This window comes from Pelophylax lessonae, assembly GCF_965119305.1.
Source record: "Pelophylax lessonae genome assembly, chromosome: 3".
In the NCBI taxonomy this organism is placed as follows: Eukaryota; Metazoa; Chordata; class Amphibia; order Anura; family Ranidae; genus Pelophylax; species Pelophylax lessonae.
The window spans coordinates 534,847,556-534,871,631 of NC_138770.1; the positions used below are offsets into that span (position 1 = coordinate 534,847,556).

At 42.0% G+C, this 24,076-nt stretch overlaps 1 protein-coding gene across 2 annotated transcripts in view; it reads right to left on the bottom strand.

Annotated features, from left to right (window-relative positions):
• ARID1B (AT-rich interaction domain 1B) overlaps window positions 1-24,076 on the bottom strand; it is a 584,054-nt gene that overhangs the window by 448,198 nt on the left and 111,780 nt on the right. The gene's annotated exons all lie outside the window — the stretch shown is intronic.

The following is a 24,076-nucleotide window of genomic DNA, read 5'->3' on the forward strand; positions in this document are numbered from 1 at the left end:
TGTTGTTATTATTATAAATATAGCTTCTTTGGTTGTCCTATATCACCAGCATACTGCATGCTTGCTGTTCAATAATGGTCTAATTGGTCTGATTATATTTCTTATCTTGTTTTTTATAGCTGTTATAGAAAATCCCTTTTTCTTGAAGAAGAAGCAAAACATGCTGAGATAAGAAACCGGTCCACACTGTATCCTTGCTACCACTACGCCTGTATACTCTTTTTTTGGGGGGAGAGGAGTGGGTTGGGGGGTACTGGAATTTATGTTGGTCCCTCTGAATCTTCGTTACATTATGTTGCTGTTGGGAGGTTTCTAAGACGTTTTCTGTGAGAATATATATTGTTTTGTATATTGTGTAGACCTTGGTGTCTTGAATATACCAATGATCGAAACCCTTTGTTATTACAAATTATTATTTGTCTAACAACCATGCATGAATAGAAGATTTTTTTTTTTAAGGTACATTTTTTAGATCACCCACCTTTAAATTCCCACTAGTATATTTTCTCTCCTTGATTTTGAGGGACGATTTTGTAAGTTTCTTACCTTGCAGGCAGATGATGACCCTAATCTAAAATATACCACAGACATCAAAAAGCAATTTTAAAGCTGAATGATCTTTCACGGGAAAGACTATATCCGATAAGCTTGTCTATGTACACAGGAAACAATCAATAGCTTTATTACCTTGGACAAATAATGAGCTAGTAGAGGAACACCTCAGCAGGGTGAATAATACTGCTCCCTGCCACCAGGTCTGAAGCCTAAAGCCTAGTACACACAATGAGATTATCGGATGAATGAGCGTTCATTTTTTTTTTTTGCATGTTAGTCTTCATATCAAAATAGAAGACTAGTACTAAAATATGAAAGTTCTCCTACAACAGAAAAAAAAAATTGGAAGTAATGTATTTGTATTGTATTTTTTGAACGAAAATTGTACGATTTGGTTACGTATGAGAAAAATTTTCGTGTTTGTCCCTTTGAAAAATGTTGACCGAAAGATATATACAAACGATCAGATTATTGTACGACCGATTCGAAAGCAGTATGGCTTGGTTCACACTAGCGGGGCTTTAAAGTCGCTCGACTTTAACCTGGCTTGCAAATTACTTCTTTAATAGAAGTCAATGCAAGTTGCTCTGAAGTCGCCCCCCATGTAGTGCAGGAACCTTGAGTTGCTCCGATTAGAACAGTTCAATTGTACTGAATGGGGCGTGACTTGTCAGGGGACTAAGTCGCCTGACAGGTTACCCCAGTGTGAACCGAGCCTTAATTCTGCAATCAAATTTCCCAACAGCTGCCTAAAATTGGGTAAAGATCTCATATTTTCTGAGAATATGAGAGCTCCTTTTCCAACTTAAACCTAGGGGGGAAACTCAACAGCAGACAATCCAAATGCAGGCCTTACCTCCTAGTGCTTCTCCAAACTGGACCAGTCAGTGAAGGCTGAAAAGACTCATCTGCATCCTCCATTCTTGTTCTAGGTTGATTCTGAAGTCTACATGCTTATAAACAAGTGAGCAAGGGCAGCCCCTATATTTCTTTACTCAAATACTTACCTTATCATGTATGCCATCACGGTAAAACAGCAGCGTTGGCAGTTTAATGCCTAACCTCTAATGAGGATGGGTTAGACTTAGAACATACTTTTATTGCTGAGTTTCTGTTTCCATGTATCCTCATTTTCTGTCCCCTTTACGAGGGAGTACATGGACAGAAAGTAATGAGATTTTTAATGGGGATAGAGACAATAATAAATGTACATTTGTTTAGTATATTTAGGAAGAGCTGAAACATTGATCAAGTTTTTATTACCACTGGAATCTTCCTTTTCATGTGACACCTGCACGCTCTTTGCTCACCCAAGGAAATGAGGAGAAAGCATCTCAACGAGGACAAAGGAAACAAAAATTTGACAGCCTTAAGCTGGCCATAGATGGGTCAGATATTTTTCTTTAACCAACTGGATGATCAAATGTATGGATGGGGGAATCCATATCCCATTTTGATCCATTGTATTTGGGCTCCTTGTATTTTGGCAGCGGGGACACTTCCCCGCTGTCAGAATATACAGATTAGTTCTGGGCTTGAAGTATCAAAATTTGCTTGGTTTATCTATATTTAGCCATCATATTCATACAGATCAATCCAATAAGAATTCCACCATCAAAAGTAAGCAGAGTATAACATTTCTTTACATTGGTCTCTTGTGAAGTGGGGAGACTAGTATAACCATGTTATTTCTCTTTGAACATAAGGTGCTATATTTGGCTAAAAATGGATTTTTGTAAGATCTTACCGTAAAATCCTTTTCTCTTAAGCTCATTGACAGACGTAGTCTTCTTGATTCTCAAGAGCTGGGTTATGTTGTCTCCGCAGGAGTAGGACTAGGCAGAAAGACAAAACGTTCTGGCTCCACCTTAGGGGCAGTCCCTGAGGGTATATCCTCCCTCTCTCTGCTACAGGGAATCAGTTCTGTTCTAAAGCAGTAACAGAGAATTTAACCCAACCCAACTCAATGATAGAGGGGCGGGTACTACGTCTGTCAATGAGCTTAAGAGAAAAGGATTTTACGGTAAGATCTTACAAAAATCCATTTTTCTCTATCGCTCATTGACAGACGTAGTCTTCTTGATTCTCAAGAGCTGGGACATCCAGAAGCAGTGCCACAAAATGAGGGGTGGGATTGACAGAATCAAAATCCAATCTAGAAGGCCCAACCGGAGCCAACCAGAAGTATCAAAGGACCCATCGAGTAAACAGATGAGACCTACCCCACAAATCCTCGAGGTAGACCAACAGTCTCCTCAAACAGTGGCCTGCAGGAACCTTGCAGCCAGAAGAGGCATCTGACGATGCCATCACATAAACCTTATACAATATTGTAAAGGTATGAACCGACTACTAAACAGTCGCCTTGAAAACCTGAACCACTGACGCCTGATGGCGGAAGGTCCAGGAAACTCTAAGCGCCCGAGTAGAATGCGCCTTAACAGGGAACGGGGGATCCCGACCCTTAGATGAAATAAGCCTATACCACCGTCTGTCTGATCCATCTAAAGATGGTCGCAGCAGAACAGGCAACCCCTTCTTAGGGCCATCCGTGATCACAAACAGTGAATCCGTCTTACAAATTGAATCCGTAGTATTCAAGTATATCCTGATCGCCCGAACTACATCCAAGGAATGCCATGCAAATTCTCGAGGATGATTGGGCTAAGGACATAGGAAGGACAATACACTGTCCTTATTCAATGAAACCACCTTAGAAGGAAGGATGGATTCGGATGAAGAACAACCTTATCCCTATGAACCACCAGATCTGGGGAACAACAGGATAATGCAGCCAGTTCTGACACCCTGCGTGCAGAAGTGATAGCCACCAAGAAGACCACCTTCTGGGATAAAGTAAGCAAGGGAATCTCCCTGATATTTTCAAAGGGAGGTGTCTGAAGAACCGACAGCACCAAATTAAGATCCCAGGATGGTAACGGCGCGTGCACTGGCAGAGCCAGGTGTCGCACCCCCTGGATGAAATTCCGCTCCAAGGAACAGAGATGTATAGTAACGAAGTAGAACTACTTAAGTACTGTACTTAAGTACCGAAATGCGGTATCTGTACTTTCCTAGAGTATAATTTTTTTCTCCTACTTCTACTTTTACTTCACTACATTTTTTCGATGATTTCGATACTTCTACTCAAGTATTTTTTTTTTTGTGCTGCATAGTTACTCGTTACTTTTAAAAAAATTACCACTGCCAGAACAGTAGATGGCAGGTTGCATAAAGCTCAAAAAAATGTGTATAATGTCATTTGTAAATCAGCGCATACGAAAATAAAGGCTGTGTATAATAAAAGCTGCTATACCAAATCTTTCCAATAAAAAGAAAATATGAAACAAAAAAATAAATGGTGCTACAGCGCTTAAAGTGCATCAAGAAACTACTAACAAACACAGGTTAATCATTTGAATAAATCATTTGAAATAATAAAAAACAATATGATGTTCAAACTTTTGACTTCTTTCTTTAATAACTACATAACACAGTACTTGTACTTCTACTTTCAGTACTTGAGTAGAAATTTTTTTTCAAAACTACTGGTACTTTTTACTTTTAGTACTTAAGTAGCAAATTTTTTGAAAAAACTACTTGCAATACTTAAGTAAAAAAAATGTTGAATACTTTAGTACTTCTACTTAAGTAACTTTTTCTGCGAGCACTTCCACTTCTACTTAAGTAACTTTTTGATCGAGCACTTGTACTTTTACTCAAGTAGAAATTTTGAGTACTTTATACAAGTCTGCCAAGGAATGAATAGACAAAAGCTTCTGAAAGAAGATAGCAAATGCTGAAACCAGACCCTTGATAACACTCAAGGCCAGTTTCTGCTCAACTCCCTGTTGCAGAAAGCCAATATTCGGACTACCGAATAAAGATGTAGATGGAACCCAAGGGATTCACATCACACAACATAAGACTTCCATGTACGATGATAATCTTTCTGGAAGTCGCTTTCCTTGTTTTAACTAGAGTAGGAATAACTGAAGCTGACAATCCCTTGTCCTTCAGCACCTGGGTCTCAATAACCAGGCCATATAAAACCAGCGATCGTAAAGCAGGATGGAAGATCGGTCCCTGAGACAGTAGATCCTCCCTGAGAGGAAGTCTCCACGGGACGTCCGCCATCAGTCTGACCAAGTCGGCGTAATAAGCTCGACGAGGCCAGTCCGGAGCTGCCAGGATTACTGGAATTCCTTCCTCCTCTATCCTGCGAAGAAGTCTTGGCAGTAACCCAAGAGGAGGGAAGGCATACATTAGCTGGTATTGCCCCCACGGGGCGATCAGTGCGTCTGCGGTTTCTGCTAGAGGATCGCGGGAGCGAGCCACGAATCTCTGAACTTTCCTGTTGAATCGAGATGCCAACAGATCCATATCCGGGGTGCCCCATCGTAGGCACAACTGGTGGAAAACGTCTGGATGGAGGGACCATTCCCCCTGATCCAGAGTCTGACGGCTGAGATAATCTGCCTGCCAATTCTCCACCCCCGGAATGAACACCGCAGAGATTGCTGGAACAAATCGTTCCACCCAGCGAAGAATGCAAGCCACTTCTTTGGCCGCTCGGACACTCTTGGTGCCCCCCTGGTGATTGACATAAGCCACGGCCATGGCGTTGTCCGACTGGATCCGAACCGGGCTGCCCTGGAGCTGCTCGGTCCAGTGAATCAGACAAAGTCTGATCGCTCTCAGTTCCAATACATTTATCGGTAACCTGGATTCTTCCGGGGACCAAAGTCCCTGGACAGATAACTGACCGAGAATTCCTCCCCATCCGGATAGACTGGCATCCGTGGTCACTGTCGTCCAATATATTGGCAGAAATGACTTTCCCTGGCTGAGCATCGGAGACCGAAGCCACCAGACCAGAGACTCTCTGGTCTGTTTGCTCAATCGGATCTGATTGTCCAGGGATTCCGGATTCCGATTCCATCTGAGAAGAATCTCTTGCTGAAGAATTCGGGTATGGGACTGGGCAAATGGGACTGCTTCGAAGGAAGCCACCATCAACCCCAGAACCCTCATGCAAGTCCGAAGGGAAGACCAGCTGTTGGATAGTAACAACTGGACTGCTGATTGAATCTTTCGGAGTTTCCCTACCGGAAGAAAAAACTCTTGTCCTGACTGTGTCTAGAATTAGACCCAGATATTCGAGCCTCTGGGTGGGAACCAGAAATGACTTTTGCTGGTTCACCAGCCACCCGAATTCCTGTAAAGAAATCATAGTAATTTCTATGTTTTGTAGCAAGGTCTGAGGAGACTCTGCATGAAGCAGAAGATCGTCTAGGTAACCTAGAATCGATATGCCTCTTTGGCGCAGAAGTGCCAACATTGGGGCCAACACCTTCGTGAAGACCCGCGGAGACGTGGCGAGACCGAAAGGTAACGCCACAAACTGATAGTGGTTCTCTTCTACGGAAAAGCGTAGAAACCGCTGATGTCCTGCGAAAATGGGAATGTGAAGATATGCGTCCTAGATGTCTATGGACGCTAGGACATCCCCTGGATGCAGAAAGGCTGCTACTGTGCGAATGGACTCCATTCTGAATCTTCTTATGTTGACAAAAGAATTGAGTGCCCTTAAGTCCAGAATTGGACGCACTTTGCCCTCTTTCCTGGGTATTGTAAATAGGTTTGAATAAAACCCTTGAAACCGTTCTGTCCAAGGAACGTGGACTACCACTCCCTGTTGTAGTAAATCTGTGACTGCTCTCCGCAGATCGTCTAAACGATCCGGGGATAGTCGGCTATAGGAAGGGAAGAATCGCGCCGGTGGGAGAGATCGAAACTCGATCTTGTACCCTGACCTTATGACTTCGCAAACCCATCTGTCCGGGATTCTGGAAAGCCATGGATCCGGGAACCGGCGAAGACGTCCCCCCACCCCAGTTATGGGTGGGGGCGCACCTTCAGGCTTTGGACGGTTTATCTTCAGGTCTAGAGGGGGCGGGCTTTTGCTTGCCCGACCAACGACCCCTGACGCCTCCTGCAGGAGCTTTGGAGGACTTAATTTTTTCACCCGCGGGACGAAAAAAACCTCTTGTGAGCAGAAAAAGAAGGCCCTCGTCTTAGACTAGTTCCTTTACCTATAAAATTTTGCGGTAAAAAGGTGCTCTTTCCACCCGTGAGATCCTTAATGATCTCATCTAAGTTGGCTCCAAATAGACGCTCTCCTAAAAAGGGGATATTAGCCAATGCTTTTTTGGAACCTTGGTCGGCTAACCAACCTTTTAGCCACAGTGTACTGAGACAGATGCTCGCGCCAATAATGAAGTGGCGTCTAACGCCGCATCACACACAAACTGTAACCCCTGTATCATTTGTTCCAACTAATCTGATACCGCCTGAGGGACCTCTTCTAGGTCCCGGCGTAACCACTTGGTCCATACAGTTACAGCCTGCGAAACCAGACCAATAGCAATTATTGGTCTGAAAGCTGATCCAATCAAGGTAAACATGGTGCGAGACATAGCTTCTATCTTGCGATCCACTGGATCTTTAAAAGACGGAGCGTCTTCTAGAGGAATAACCGTGGCTTTATTCAATCTAGCAATTGGTGAATCCACCACAGGTGGTTCTGTCCATTTCTTAATGAGGGTTTCCTCAAACGGATAACGCCTGTTAATGCGTTTAGAAATAGTAGAAATGCGTTTTGGCAGACTCCATTCTTCTTTGATTGGATTGCCAAAACATTTGGGCAATGGAAAAACCTTCGCCACTTTGATGCGTTTTTTAGTCCCAAAAGGGATTTCAGTTTCAGCTATTTCTGACGGAATACCCTGTAATCTTAAGGTTTCTTGAACAGATACAATGAGTGCGTTTACCAACGCTTTCTCTCTGGCTATGGCTGATGCCGAAACATCCTCCTCACTGTCTGAAAAGACAGTGCACGAGACACCAATACCAGATGAAGTACCTGCAACTGCAGTAATAGACTCAGAGTCTGAATCCGAGGTTTCAGATAATAAGGGGTTAGGCGGGGGTCGCTTACTTGCGCCCTGTCCCTGACAAGCCACTTCCACCCGGGACACAAAAGTTTCCATAATAGCGGACAATGATTCAATTGTCAGTGGGGTGCTGGAGGATCCCGCAGACCCCTCGAGGGGATCCGGAGGAGATACATGAGTGGCAGGGTCCATGTTAATTCAGGACACCTTTGCCAGAAAACACAAAAAAAACTTTTATTTTTTTTTTTTTTTTTTAAATAAAAAATACCTCTTTTTTTTTTTTTTTTTTTTTAAATTTTTTTTTTTTTATGTGTCTCCCCCTAGCGCAATAGCGCCCCTCAGAGTACCTGCTTCTCGATCCCACAGAGAGAGAGAGACCCCCAAGGCTCACCAACCGATGCAGTGAAGTTTCCAACCAACTGCAGTCAGCGTCTGTCTTTTACAGACTGGAAGGAGCTGTTGCTTTTTCCCGGGTAGGAGGACGTGGCTCCGCCCCCTGTGTACGCCTTCCGGCGTTCCCAGCTCTCCACGAGGTAGCTGGGCTCATGAAACATGGCCGCCCCCATACAGGAGACATTAGACTCCAAAAACATGGCGGCCGGCGTGACCTGAGGACATGCATGCACCTGGTCTACGGCAAAATGGCGGCGGACCGCCGAAATCGTTTTTCCCAGCACATCCACCTGCATCTCTGCTGAGTGGCGATTGATTGATCTACAGGAGATACACTACAAATAAGGTAGGATTATACCTCCTATGTCTGCTGTAATGCTACAGTCTGCTGGGTAGAGTGTTAGCTCTCAAACCAAGTCCACTTCCCACAAACACATACTGTATTTACAAGGGGGACTTTTAGTGTCAGATATATACTGACCATGTATGGAGGGGCCCATAATTCATACTGCCTCATAACGAGGAAAGAAAAAAGGGAACGTTTACTCACCATACCGAACCGACAGGCACCCTCTCTTCACAATACCCTCTCCACCGGGGTGGGGGTTTGTGGACCACTCCGGACGCCTCGACTCTCTGGTTCCTGGCGTCCAAGCGAGACTTTTAACTCGCAAGGTCAGTCCCTCCACTGGGACTCCGTCGCGGCCGACCCAGCGCGGAGCTCTGGTCTGCACGCGCTCGTAGGCAGAAACCGGGGTGACCACTGGATCTCAACATCCAGCCCGTCGCCCGGCCCCGCATACTTACTTGAATGTGTCGCGGCCGACCAAGCGCAATGCAATGGTCTGCGCGCGCTCGTAGGCCGGCTGGGGTGACCACTAGTGTCGCCCAGTCCGGCGTTTTTGCTTGAAGATCTCACAGGAAAAACACTGGAGAAAAAACTACCTAAAAAATATTTCTTCTAAAGAAAAAATCTTGCCAGGACCAAAAAGATCCCAGCAAGGAACTTAGGTCCTTACTCCTGACTAGACAGAAAAAAACTGATTCCCTGTAGCAGAGAGAGGGAGGATATACCCTCAGGGACTGCCCCTAAGGTGGAGCCAGAACGTTTTGTCTTTCTGCCTAGTCCTACTCCTGCGGAGACAACATAACCCAGCTCTTGAGAATCAAGAAGACTACGTCTGTCAATGAGCGATAGAGAAAAAGATGCTTACTGTAGTACAAAAGAGGAAACCCCAAGGTTCTGGACAGGTAAGCATACAGGGGGGAAAAGGAAACACAAATTCTGGTACAAGTAGTTCATTACATCTTAGGCTTTCGAAATGTTTCAAAAAGGGCAGATACAAAACATAATTAATACTGGTCCAAAAAAAAGCAAGCATCCTGTCACCAAGTGTTGGGTTGGCCTTCTTAATCCTGCCTGCACTGGCTTGTGATACTAGTGAGTTTTGCTCAGTATAGAGCAAACAAATTACCTCAAAAGGACAATCAAATTGAGATGCATTGTGCAGCCAAGCACACAAGGCTTGTAAGGCAGGCAGAAGTTCTGCTCATGTTGTGGTGAGCACTAGGGATGAGCTCAGGCGTGTTCGGATCGTAGTCCCAACCCACCCTAGCTATCCCGCTAAGAAGGCCTCACTGCACACCGCAGATCTTAGACAGTGAGGCATTTCCCGGCCCGCAGGTGCACATGCACACACTGCCTATGATCAGCTTTGTGCAGTGAGGGCTTCCTGGTGGGATTGTTTAGGTGGGTTGGGACTGCGATCCAAACACACCTGAGCCCATCCCTAGTAAGCACAGTTAAATGAAGATGGTGCTTTGTCAGCCCCTAAACCGGCCCTAAAGCTAAGCTATGACATTATGAAATGCATAAAAGATAGCAGAACATTTTAATATCTACTAGCATAACAAAAAAAGATTTTAGATGCAATTTCCTAAAGACTGTTTCATCAGTTAAAGAACAGATTCCTGGATAGTTGTGTGAGTACAGGTTCATTGAAGTTGAAAAATAGTTTTCTCTTTAAAAACTTTTCTATTCATAAAAAAAAAAAAAAGGTTTAGACCAGTGATCATGCCAGTCTAGAGCTGTGCATTCATTTAGAAAATTACTGAACATTCCATACAATTAATATATCTAAGAGCATATATTATACATGTCACTATCTAAAGACCATTTTCCACATTTAGAGATCTCTCAGGAGTTTTTATGAATAGAACTTCCACCAAGTATCTGTTTAAACAGTGCTACAAACCCAAATAATTTTCTTAAGGACAGGCACCAAGAAAGAAAAGAGCATGTCAATTTTTTTTTACAGACAAAGCACCATAAATAACTACAAAAAACTGTCTATATGGTTAGGTATATCTCATTTTGGTCCTTTATAAATTAGACTTAAAAATGATCTTATAACAAGTAAAAGTGGTGTTCGACAATTCCAGACATCACACTGTATGGAGCTGTATGTTATATAAAGCACTTCCTAATGTTTGGCAGGATACCACTAAATACATAATTTAGCGCAGCATGAAGCTTAGATGTGATAAAAACATTGATATTCTAATATAGGAAAATAGTGAAGCTGAGAATAAAAGTGGGCTAAAAGAAAAATATTTTGTATATATCAACCCCTTAGAATCCTGGTTGCCTTTAGAACCTGAATTGCTAAAATGACAGACAGTGATTGATTCCAATGGGCAACAAGTATATTGTCAATAAGGCAGCATTTTGTTAGGACTGTTCATACATCTATGGACAGTTGTAAACTTTGCTGTCAAGTAGAGGTAAGGCTGCCACCATTATGTACAAAAGGCTTTGGTAAAACACAGCTCTAAAACTGCTTTAAGTAAAGTGCATCTATTTATTTATTTATTTCAGGTACTTATATAGCGCTGTCAATTTACGCAGCGCTTTACATATACATTGCACATTCACATCAGTCCCTGCCCTCAAGCAGCTTACAATCTAAGGTCCCTAACCCTAATCTATCATCATATTCATTTCCATATTGTATTTTATTTATTTCTAGACAACTACTAATCTGAATGAACTTGAAGTTTGTAAACTTACATTGTGAATATCACAAAGTCACACATTTCACAGAGCCTGCCTTGTGAACTACAGAGGTGCTAAAGAGAAGGAGTTGCAGTAGGCAGGATCAGTAAATTAATTTCTGCTTGCAAGCAGCAAGGTATCACGGCCCGGGATATATAGTTCTTAGTAATTAAAACAAAAGTAAACCGCAGAGGAAAAGCTGCAAAGCATGCAGAGAACCCAAGAAGTTGTGGAAAAAGATGATTGGTTGACAAGCAGCATTTACAACACGAAAGAAGATTTTTCAAGTAAGTTTCTATTGGATTATAAAAAAAAGGGTTCGAATGCTATAACAATTTTGATATTCAAAAATTAAAGTGTATGCTGTGAACTCCTACTCGCCTCCCTACTGCAGAATCAATGTGATGCTAGGGCTGTTGCCATCGGCCTGAGCGATCACATGACCACTGATCTTTCAGTTCTTGGTCTGCTATGAGCAGAGAGCATGGACTGTCAGTGACTGCTCTCTGCTCAGCCACCCCAGTACTCACCAGAGCACCGGGCTAGGGAGGGGGTTGGAGCAGCTGGCTCATGCTCTCAGTAGCGTGCTGAGAGGCCGAGTCAGCCATCTGGTTAGATCGTAGTAGCGTGCTGAGAGGCAGAGTCAGCCATCTGGGTAGACCAGCCATCTGGGTAGATCCCAACAGTGTCGGGATCCTTTCAGAGCCTGGAGCTGTTCTGTAACATCAGCCGCCAGCAGGCTTTTACCCTGCTGATTCTTGGTCACAGGAGTGTACAACTAAGTGGATTGCTATGACCACAAAAAGCGTTGGCTATATCCCTCTTTTAAGGTTTCATGCACATGGGTGCATTTGCCCATGTAGCATAAACATGCTGTGTATTTCTGATGCCCAGGATGTCCTGGGGCTGCAAACAGCCACCAATGGACATGAGTAGGTGAAGGGAGCTGTACGCAGCTATGCGCCACTATAATAATAAAAAAAGCGCATGCACACAAACAATGTCCTGAACACACTCTACCTGCAGCCTGTTTACACTGCATGAGTAAATGTGTCAATGCGAATGAAGCCTTCGATTAATCCTTATTTTCCTAAATGCCAAGCAATTCCTTCATGCCAAACCTAATTAGTACAATGGTTACAAACAGGCAGCATTGGATAGCAATGGACCATTTAAAATAAATACAGAGCTTGAGAAAGCATTGGCCCCCTTCCTGATTTAGTCTATTAATGGGAATTATGTTTTCCAGTCTTCAGCCAAAATATAATATTAGATCAAGGGCTTCCGACTGAACAAAATTTTATCTTTTTAAACAAATCATTTCATGAATAAACTGAGTTATAAACTGGCCATGTGTGAAATATGAATTGCCTAATAGGCAAAGGGGTTGATTTACTAAAGGCAAATAGACTGCACTTCGCAAGTACAGTTGCACTCATTTTCCCCAGCGCTTAGTGAATGTGGTGAAGCTCTGTTGATTTCTATTATCCAATCATTTGCAAGAAAAAGTGCTGTGTTTTTTTCTATTTTCCTTGAAACTGATTGGCTCTTTTTTTTTTTTTACAAAGTGAAGGTCCACCACATTCAGTAAAGCAGCCCACAGAGAAGTCATTTTTTTCTGTTTACCCAGCAGATTGAAAGGAAAGAAAAAAAAAAATTGAGCCGACCCCATCCGCACACTCCCCAATGAGCTATTGTATTTCTGACAGCAGGAAGACTTCTCCACCATCACAATACACTGATTAACATTGCAGAATATAGCCTGCAGCAGAACGTGCAAGGAAAATCGCTTACAACCACAGTGCCCGCACAAGGATTGAAATTTGGCTGGTCCCTGCTAAAGTGGCCAAATTTCAATCCATGTATGGCCAGCTTAAAGTAACAAAGTCTCTTAAAAAAAAAACACACGTTATACTTACCTGCTCTGTGCAGTAGGTTTGCACAGAGCATTGCCGATCCTCCTATTCTCAGGTCCCTCGCCGACGCTCCTGTCCCCTCCCTTTTGCCAGAAGTCCCCAGAGCAAGCAGCTTGCAATGGGGGCACCCAAGCAGGCTCACTCCCGAGTGGCAGGTCTGTGTGTGAATGGACACACACAGTGGCTGTGATTGACAGCACTGGGAGCCAATAAGAGGCAGAGTCCCCGTAGAGCCGAGGCGCTTGTGCACATCCCTGGATCAAGATGGGGCTCAGGTAAGTATTGCAGGTGCTGGGGGGGCTGCTGCACGGGGAAGGTTTTTTACCTTCATGCATAGAATGCATGAAGGTAAAAAACCTTGAGCCTTTAGAACCACTTTAGGCTCTAGGAATAATTAGTGCAAATGCACTTGCAAAGTGTACAGGCTGCCTGTCTACACTTCCTTACTAATCAGTGATGTCACTTCCGGCGACTCAGTGGAACGCACGCCGGCTGGCTTCTCAGAGCGTTTAGAGAGGGGTGAGCCCATTACGTGGTTGAGCAAAGGGGATGCAATTGATATGCAATCTGAGCTGGTGCCAGTCAGGGCACATTCTATGTAAGCCTAACTATTATTGTGTGTGTGTGTGGTGGTGTTTTAATATTTAATAAAACAGGTGTTGCACTATTATGGGTGTCTCCGTTTTACCTCCATATAATGAATATCGGCCATCCAAGAGGGAATAGAGAGGTGCAGACCCATCCAGGTGTCCTGATTGCTGATAAGGCTGTATGGTCCATGAGACTTGGGGCTTCTGGTGAGCAGATTTATGAGTCTTATCACGAGGTGGAACGCTTGAATCAAAATAGGAAGGCACGGTGTGGGTGACAGCATTTAGTGAGCACTAATTTATTCCACTTAAGAAGACTTCTTTCTATTTGGACTGTGAATGCTTCACATTTATTAATTTCTGCTGGTTATATAGCAATAATGTATTGTTGTGTTCACACTATTGGCACATTTGTATGTTATTTTCCATTATATCTACATTAGCCATCACTTAACAGCACCTGTTTTATATGTGTTATTTTTGTTTTTAGTGTTTTTCACTTAAAGGGGAAGCAGTTAAGGGAACTCACTATATGGATGAGGCGCCCTTCATGGATTATTTCACAATGTACAGTCTATTTGCCTTTAGTAAATTGACCCCAAAGTGTGGTTGCACCGATACCAGTGCCGATACTAAGCATTTACACGGGTATCAGTACTCGTGCAAACCCCCCTTGATACCCAAAACCAATGCCGTCGGGCTTGGTTCTTTCATCTGTCAAAGGGATTTCCCCACTAACAGCTAAAATGTAAAGATAAGAATGCTGGCAATTATTGGTTGTTAAGGAATGGGGCCGCCACATCCTTTTCCAATCACATGTCCTCGGGTTTCACCTCCTCACCTCCTCCTCCCCTCCCGCCAGCTGTCACCAGGCCTGGGCCACCAGTTCGCATGTCTATGGACCTTCACTTTAGGAAGCTGCCTGCATTAGAGGTAAGCAAGCCAGCTTCTCCCCATCCCACTGTCCTCCTCCTCCTGCGGGGCACAGCTCTCGCATTTAGCCTTGCTCTTCATGGCTTCACAGGACTGTCCTTTCCTTGGCAGCTGCATGCCTCTTCACACAGCGAGGTTTCTCCCCGTGCCCTATGTGTCCGTGCTCTGCCCAGTGGAGATCCCCCCTCCTCCAGCAAGCAGCGGCACAGCACCATTGCAGCAGGTCACTCCCCTTCCTGTAAAGTGATGGCGACCTGGGCTCCCTGTACAGGGGACTAGAGAGTAAGTATATGTGCTGCACTGCTGTGTTAAATAAATACAAATTATCTATATAAAGTTAATACCATGAAACAAAAACTACTGGCATAGAATATTGAACTCAAAAATCAATGCCTAAATATATCTTGGCGTGCCATAATCTGAAAATTTGAATATATAATGTCCATGTAATCACAGAAAATCCGACTGTTTGCACTGGAGTTTTGGTTTCACCAACCAGTGGGAAGTTAGGATTCAGAACAATGTGTATTATGTTTAAAATTTTGTTTATGCATGGACACTAATGCTAATTTTCAGATTATAACACGCCAAGATCTATTTAGGCATTGATATTGGAGTTCACTTTTCTATGCCAGTAATTTTTGTTTCATGTCATTAACACTATTAAGATAGTTAGAATTTCACTTTCCTTTAATGCTATTTTTTTTGGGGGAACATACACTGGGTGTTTGCACCAGCTGAATTTGTTCATTCATGCTTAAGTGGCAGCACATTTTTTTTAGTTTTATTTGAATAGAGAGCAGCATCCAGGATTGTGACTCCCCTCCCCACCTTATCAGCCTTCCCTTTTTTCTCATCTAGTACATCTTCACCCCAGCTTCACCCAAATCCCCGCCCCCCCCCAACCTCCCAAACCATCCCTCTACCCACTCTTCCTAGGCAATGGGTATTGGTATCAGCGAGTACTTAAAAAAGGTATCGGTACTCGTGGTAAAGTGTTATTGGTGCATCCCTACCCCAAAGTGTAACTCCAGTCAAAATCTGTTCAGTTTTAGGTGTTGGGAAGGGTTAGGACCTTTGTCTCAAGTTAATATTGCATTCTGTGTCCTCGCTGTGGAGATTTAACCTCTCTTCTTGCCTTGGTGACCATTGCTACAGAGGCAGAAAGTAGGGGTGAAACTAAAATTTTACAACTGTCACCAGTAGAGTAACCCGGGAACTACCCCAATAAGTCAAAGGTGGAATTTCCCTTACTTTGAAGACGTTTCCTGTGTCTCGGGAACAGAAAGCAAGAGGAAATCTAAAGGGGGTTGCAGACAGCAATACTATAAAATGACTGCAGACAAGTGCTTCCTGAAATCAGAAATGAACCTTCCATCAGTAAATCTAACCAACAAGGTATTCACTATTTACAAATGTTCTCATGCAAAATTCACACAACATTATTTTACATGCCAGCCTAAATCCAGTAGGACTGGGAGTAGTTCTTGCAGACAATGGTTTCATGGATAACATAAACCAATGCCAATCCCTACAGGTCTAAAGAAATTGCCAACAACAATAAATTACATTTCTGGGGAAAAATAGAGCATCTGATGTACAACCAATTGATCTTCCTGAGCTTGATTTTCTATTTCACATAATATTCCATCTGTTTTGCCTCATTATGCAGTAGTGAATTAAAGTTGAACTCCTGGTAGATATAAGAGACAAAAACAACTTCATTAGTTTCTTGCTGCTTCATTACTGCCCAGTTAGCAGGCTGGGGGTGGAAAGAGGACCATACTGTATCCTTTCTACAATCTATAAAAAAGTGTATTTGTGGTTTGGGGTGAAGGGATTATGTTAGATGACCCCTCCTTGCAGCAATTACACCTAACACTATAGCAGCACCTGAGCAAACAGAGCATCTTGATCCTCCATTAAGTGGGAGTTTAAACATGGGGGAGAAACAAATTGTCTCAACTAGAGTAAAGTCAGTCAATTGTTTGGATTTTTAATTTTCTAAGCTTTGTGGAAAAAATGAAAGATAGAAACTGTTTGGTTGCTATGGGAAATGGCACCAGTTGGGATAGAACCTGTTTCAGATACTTTTTTATAATTCTCCCCAATGTCTGAGTTTATGAATCTTTGGGGCCTTATGAATATAAGGGGGGCTTCTAGGAATACCTTCCCCTAAAAGTACATGACACTAACAATTTCTGTAGATGAAGACATGCAGCTGCAGACTTGAATACAGATTAACGGTTTACTGATAACAATTAGGACAGTAGAATACCCCAAAAATTCAATGGTGGGACTCTTGACAGCTTCTCTGGCTAGAAGTTACTGGGTGGATCTCTGCTGTGTTTCTTTATTCCTGTGATTAACCCAGCATGGGTTAAAGTAGGCTAGCATAGCCTACAGGCACCCTCTAAGCCAAGGCTTCAGCCTTAGGGCCAAACACCAAAGAAAAACAATTACCCTTTCCCCAGCACGGGAAGGACTCTAAGGTACCCTCTCCCAAGGCGGAAGGGCTAACCCAGGACAGAGACCTGGAGAGAGTAAAATTCTCTTTTAAAACAATGTTCTCCAATTCTGTCAAAGCCTGGTCCAAGTCATGGAAGACAAACTGACAAGGGTTTTTGATGGTTGACAAGACAGGCAAGACCTGATGCACCACATCCCTGTTACAGGACTTCTTGAGCCTTGCTCACAGAGTAACTGGCAGGTAATTGCAAATACAGGTAGCCCAGAAGACCTGGTTCCAAGAAAGACCTGACAAACAATATAGACATTGCAGACAGCAGAGGCTGGGAAACCATGCATTCTTACAGCTGTAAAATAGGGTCAATAACATGCAAAAAATACCTGTTTGCATGATTATCTTTAAATCTATGACAAGGGGTAAGTTTGAATACAATTATTTAACTACTACTATTTTAAACAACATGAGTAGAAAAAAAAATGAATTCATTTAGATGCCTTCTGAATTTAAATTGTGGTTAAAGACTTGGAAATCTTTGGTGTAAAAAAATTACAACAGAGAGAATCAAAAAGTGAGGAAATTATTATTGTAAGGTGTTGTGTAAGGGCATTTTAAAGCTGGGCACGGTCTGTGTTCTTTATTGTTCATATGTGTACATGCCTTACTTTTCCATGAAATTCTAAACTGCATCAGAAGCCACCCAAATGAACAGGGATTGTAATTAGAAATGCAATGAAACAGCAGATGTGGTCAGATTTTTGAGCTTCAGTCAGCCCTCAACTGGCCATTAACTAACATCCTAAGAGAATCATCTATATTCCTATTAAAGTTGTTTTAGAACGATCCATCTAATTCTATCATGCCATTTGACAACAGACCTTTCTAAAATGTTTCCAGAAGCATTATTACATTTTTTACTCTTAGCACTAACAAGCCATTTAATTCCCTATATTCCCCTAGTAGATCAAGCTTGCTTTACACTTGCGTAAGAAAATGGTAAATTATCTATAAAAAGGTGCCATCTTTCCCCTACTGAAGAAAGTGATAAATTGAATGGCTTTGACCTGACTAGAAAGAGAGGGCAGGCATGGTAAAAGCATTTTAACACGGTACGCGTGTGTTTTGTCCCCTCTTTCAGCATTGCACAGTCAATGAGAAATAACTGGTTTGCAGTGCTCACTCCTTTCCTCTTTTCAGGGTCTGGAACTCATTTACCTTTTTGCTGCAGGTCATTCCATTAAAGCTAATTTTTGTCATACATTCCGCACTGTGGCGCTTGCAGTGACAGTAAAAGGTGTCCTCATTTGCGATCAGCTCGCTGTATACACTGTTAGTGTGGGAAAATCTAATTGTAGGCTTGTGTTGAAGGCCCTAATTATGTAGTTTTTTTCCTGCTTAAAACGTTAAGGAGGGCGCTGTACAGTTGACACAGAGGTGAAAATACTAAATAAATATGAGTGGGGACATCAGAGCAAATTGTGCATGCTATAAAGGTGTTCACATTGTAGGCTAAAACCAAAGTACACTAAAGCCAGCTGCCACTCTACATGCACATATTATATTACTTTATAACTTACACAGAAATGGTTAATTCTATGCACATACTAATAGCACATATAAAAAGAAAGAAAAGGAACATTTCAGTTTTTTTTTTTTTTTGTAGGGAAATTATTAAACTGACTGTTCAATGGATATGACAGACCATTAAAGTGTATGGAAACCATAATAATGAATTTCTCTTATTTGCTTCCTTTGGTCTGCTAAAGACACTATTGAAATATTGAAATGTTGTTGTTACATCTGTTCATTAAATCAAAAATCATACCCATTAATTTTGCTAGAAATATTGTGAGCTGATAACTTTCTGTGCTTTCTGCCTGTGCACAAGGAGGGGTTATAGGAATAAGAAGAGGGGAGGAGAAGGAAGGAGATGGGGGGGTGTTGAGAGGGAAGGAGATGGGGAGAGGGAAGGAGATGGGGAGAGGGAAGGAGATGGGGAGAGGAAAGGAGATGGGGAGAGGAAAGGAGATGGGGAGAGGAAAGGAGATGGGGAGAGGAAAGGAGATGGGGAGAGGAAAGGAGATGGGGAGAGGAAAGGAGATGGGGAGAGGAAAGGAGATGGGGAGAGGAAAGGAGATGGGGAGAGGAAAGGAGATGGGGAGAGGAAAGGAGATGGGGAGAGGAAAGGAGATGGGGAGAGGGAAGAAGATGGGGAGAGGGAAGAAGATGGGAAGAGGGAGAGGGAAGGAGATGGGGAAAGGAAAGAAGATAGGAAACAAAATGAGATGGGGAGAGGGAAGGAGAGGGGAAGAGGGAGGGAGATTTTTTATTTTGCATTGACATACCTTTTAAATATGTGGGCATGATAATTAACATTGACACTCCAAGCACCTTTATTAAATCGTATGTTTTAAAATATGTCCGTTACTCTACAGTACTCTTAAGAAACCATATGGCAAAAAACAGCCTTTCAATAATCAGAGCAAGTAGGAAATGAAAGTAAATGTAAATGCATGTTATGCAATAATAGCAATACAAACATAATTTAAAACATTAAAGTGTATAGCCACAATTTTTTCCCCTAGTCTTTAAAAGTCTTAAAACCTCACATGTATATTGCTGTTCATGCCCTTTCTAGATAGATTCACCCCAAAAACAAAATGACAGAAAATCCAAAATTTCACAGAAAGAAGGTGTGGGCAAATATCCCATTAGAAGCATTGGCTCCGGTGACAAATGTCTTAGAGGGGAATTCCCCTCACTGTAGAAATTTCATCTAACTTCCGGTTTTGTCTGGGTAGGAAGTGAAAGAAAATTTCCCCTTGACGGACCAGCAAAGAATAAACTGACTGGGATTCTAACCACTACCTACTCTATCAATAATAACAAAAAAGGTTCTGAATATAGATATACTAACTGAAAGAGCTGAAATCAATACATAGAACAATGAAGATAAAAATTTTCTGGAAGAAAAAAAATCATCAAGGTTTTTCAATAGCAAGGATTTTAGCAAACAATCACAGATTGTTACTTTTGTTCAATAGATAACAGAACAGGTCATGTCAGTGCACTTGATGAAAATGAATAATAAGAGAGACAGTCTGTGTTCTAATATTACAGGTTACACAGTGACTTTTATTTTTGATAAAAAGCACACCGCAACCCTAGAATTCTTTTAGATGTGCAGCACCTTAGAAGGTCTCACCAAGATACAACCCTCACAACAGTAGGACGAAGAGAAATAAAAGCTTAAACACTTGTAAAATCAGCTTTTTTTTTTAGCTGTAATGTGCAGGAGTCCTAAATCTAAATGTAAAAATGCTTTTTAATACTTTACCTAAATTGGTTTGTTAAGGGATCCAGAGCCAATATACCCTTTGCCTGGCGGTGGAGAAGTTTTTCCAAAGTGTGTTAGCTGCGGTCAGCAGCACCGCTGCTCACATGTAATCACACATCCAATTGGTTATATGCGATTAGAGTCTCAGACCCGCCTGGGCACAGACAGCTTGTGTCCAGGGACAGCGTTTCTCTCTGCACACAAATTGGATGCAGCTATTTGTATGTGGCCATAGTACATAGTGCTGCTGCATCCAGATACAGTGTTTAGCCACATTTGAATGTTGCAGTCAAGCCGCCTCTAGCTGCCATGTAAATAAGGTCCTAATAAAAAAAAAAAAAAAAAAAAAACACACAAAAAAAAAAAAAAAAAATGCATGTATAATAACTAACTTAATCTCAATCTAATACCCTCTTGCTACAGCACAATCCCAAATTGTTTTGGCAGGGTAAAGTAGAACTAAAGGCAAACTTTTTTTTCCCCCTTTTGGATAGAGTAATGGAGAGTTATAACCCCTGCCAGATTTTTTTTGTCTCTATCTGTGTCCCATTGTGGATATTTTCCTTCACTTCCTGTCCCATAGCCAAACAGGAAGTGAGAAGAAATCCCTGCAAATTAAGGGAATTCCTTGGGGACCCCCAGGTCTCCAGAACGAGTTTCCCCTCTAATACTTTTCTGGGGACAACCCAAAATGTGGGATTTTCTTTTACTTTAAATGGTAATGGTAAACAGGACAAATAGAGAGAGTGAGTCTTCCGAACGGGGCTCAGACAGCAATAAAAACTGACAGGTGTTCTAATACCTCTTCACTCTATCCAAAACTAAAACATTTTTTAGTTAGTTTAGTTATACTTTAAGCTCAGACAATGGATAATGTCGAAACATGCTACCACCTTACACCCCGTGTATTGGCCCATTAAGATAAAAATGATGGGACCCAGTTTTAACCAATGAAAGCAGGGTACTAGAGTCTGCCATAGGTATCTCTAGGTGGCAGCACTTTTTACTAAAAAATGCTCTTTTTATTTTTATGACACGTTCTTAAAGAAAAGCAGAGCAACTCCTCAAAAAGCTTTCCCTTGGCATCTATATTCTAAATCACTCACCTGTATCAAGTAAGCAGACCAGGCCTTCTAATTTCATGAGTTGCATGCTTAATACAGGTCAGTGAGTCAAAGTATTAAAGGTTCAAATCCCAACCATGGAACTACCTGCCTGGAGTTTGCACGTTCTCCCTGTGCTTGCGTGGGTTTCCTCCAGGTCCACCGGTTTCCTCCCATTCTCCAAAAACATGTTTGTAGGTTAACTGGTGCCTGTCCAAATTGGCCCTAGTATGTGTATGTATGAATGTGAGTTAGGGACCTTAGATTGTAAGCTCCTGGAGGGCAGGGACTCATGTAAATGTTTAATAAATATGTAAAGCGCTGTGGGAATGTTCCAAGGTAAGGACCTTGTGGTCTATGGTAACCGAGTTCATAGCAGATATGTTTGGTCTCCCCAATGTATGCACTTCCTTGCTAGGTCTATCAGGTGTTATTGAAGATGAGGAGAGGGATGCAGATACAAAACTATTCCTTAGACTACTACTCTTTTCTGTTCGCAAACTCATAGCCAGGAGGTGGATACAAACGGAAAAGTTGACTTTGGGATGTGGCTTAAAGTGGTTAATGTGGATATTCCACTCTATCAGATGACAAAGGTGGCCAGGGGATCTCCCAAAAAATTCAGGAAGGTTTGGTTTAGATGGGTGGACTCCATTGACACTTTAGAGGAGGAGGGTAAAGTTTATGAGATGGGACGAGTTATTCTTTTAATTTGTTGTAGGTATGGTTTGGCACACTGGATGGACCTGAGGTGGATGATATTGTTTAATTTTGTCTGATTTTTTGTTTTGTTTTATATTTTAGAGCCGGTTCACACTAGCGCGACTTGTCAGCCTGACAAGTCGCGCTCTCCCTCGCGGTCCATTGACCGCTACAGGACCTGTTCTAATAGGAGCAGCACAAGTCGCTCCGACTTAGAAAAAGGGTCCTGTACTGCTTTAGGGCGACCTCGGAGCGACTTGCATAGACTTCCATTATGTGAAGTCCCTGCAAGTCACTCCGAAGTCGTGGTGCATGGTAATGCACAAGTCGCCCCCGAAGTAGTAAGGAGTCGTGTCGCCTCAGTGTGAACCGGCTCTTAAGGTTAAAGCTGGTAACAGCGCTTTTGGGGAAGGGGGTTGGGTTAAAAAATTGAAAAAAATGGTACTTACCAGGCTTTGTGGTACACTGTTGATCCACAGTAGGGATTGGGACAGTGCATTGGGTGCTTATGTATTATGTACCAGCTGTGTTTTGGTTAAATGTACGCTGAGCTCATATGTATTTGAATGAATATGGTCATGTACTGTGGTGCCAACTTTAATGTCGGATAATAAGTTTTGTGAAAAAAAAAAAAAAACTATGCAAAATTGCTGCTTAAATTGACAGCGCTACATAAGTACCTGTAATAAAATAAAAATATTGAAGACAGAAAAAGCCAGGCAACTAGAATTTTGGGAAGCAGAGCAAAAATGTTGCCTATCTCTTGCTTATATGTCTTTGATTAGGAGAAGAAAGTGTCAGAACGGAAGTTCGTTTTTATCTGTGGTTGATTTTTTCTAGGCCGTTGTGGGCCTTGTAGGACAACAAATGAAAGGAATAAAATTTGCTCATGTGCCAAAAGAAATACCATTTTAGTACCAAAGAGAAGAGACAGCAGTAATCGAATTTGAAAAGCTTGGACACAAGTGAAAATCTTTAAATGCCAGATACATTGAAGGGATAGTCTAACATTTTCCTGTGGAGAGCCATATGCCAATCTGGAAATGCCAAAGAGAAATTTTCAAGGAACCTAAATAGATAACCTCTACCGAGACAGCAATGTCAGCTTTGTAACCTCATGACTGAACATGAGTGGTGAGCGCAAGATTAAAAGGAGAGAGCTTTGGGAGTTACAAGAAAGACTGCAAGAGAGAAGACTTGCAAAAGCAACCGTGATTACCATGTGATTAGCAAGCAGCAGAAATACACGGAGGGCAACTTAGAAGGATTCTTTGAAAAACTACTAACAAGTTACATGAAGGAGAATTATGTGAACAGCTAAGAGACAGCTTCTGCACAAACAGAAAAAAGAAAGAAAATATTTTAATCCGCGTTCACCAATGACCTTGGATAATTGGAAAAAAGAATATGTGATGGGGAAAAAAAATAAATAAAAAAGAGCATTGTCGATCACGCCCTTTTAAAATGGCCATCTTGTTCTCCATTTAGGCATTTAGAGTTAGACATCTGCTTCATAAACCACTTGGATTTGCTCATTCATTTAGAGGGCCATAAAGACATTAAAGGATAAGTTCACTTTTGTTGAACCTGACCTTAAATAAACCCCCCCCCCCCCACCCCTAAGTGCTGTGTTAAATGTTTATCTTCCCTTCCTGCCCCAGCCATCTTTACTGTGCATTTGGCATCACACATTTCTATGGGTGAGCTGTACTGTTGAATTTAGCACACCATTAGGAATGAATAGGGCATGTGCATTAACTAGGGCTGCAACTAAAGATTATTTTCATAATCGATTAGTTGGCCGATTATTATTTCGATTAATCGACTAATCAGATAATAACCTTAAAAAAATGTGTGGCGTATAATTTAGTAACTATGTAAAGTTTAAAAAAAAAAAGGCAATTTATTCCTATGCAGTGGTAAATATAAATAACCAACTACATGGTTGGGGGAGCAAATTCTCTAATCCACTCTGAGAATAAAAGATAGAAGAGAAGAGATTTACTGTATATACTATTAGAGGTTGAATCTGGTAAATACCATTTGACTCAGAGATCAAATTTTTTATT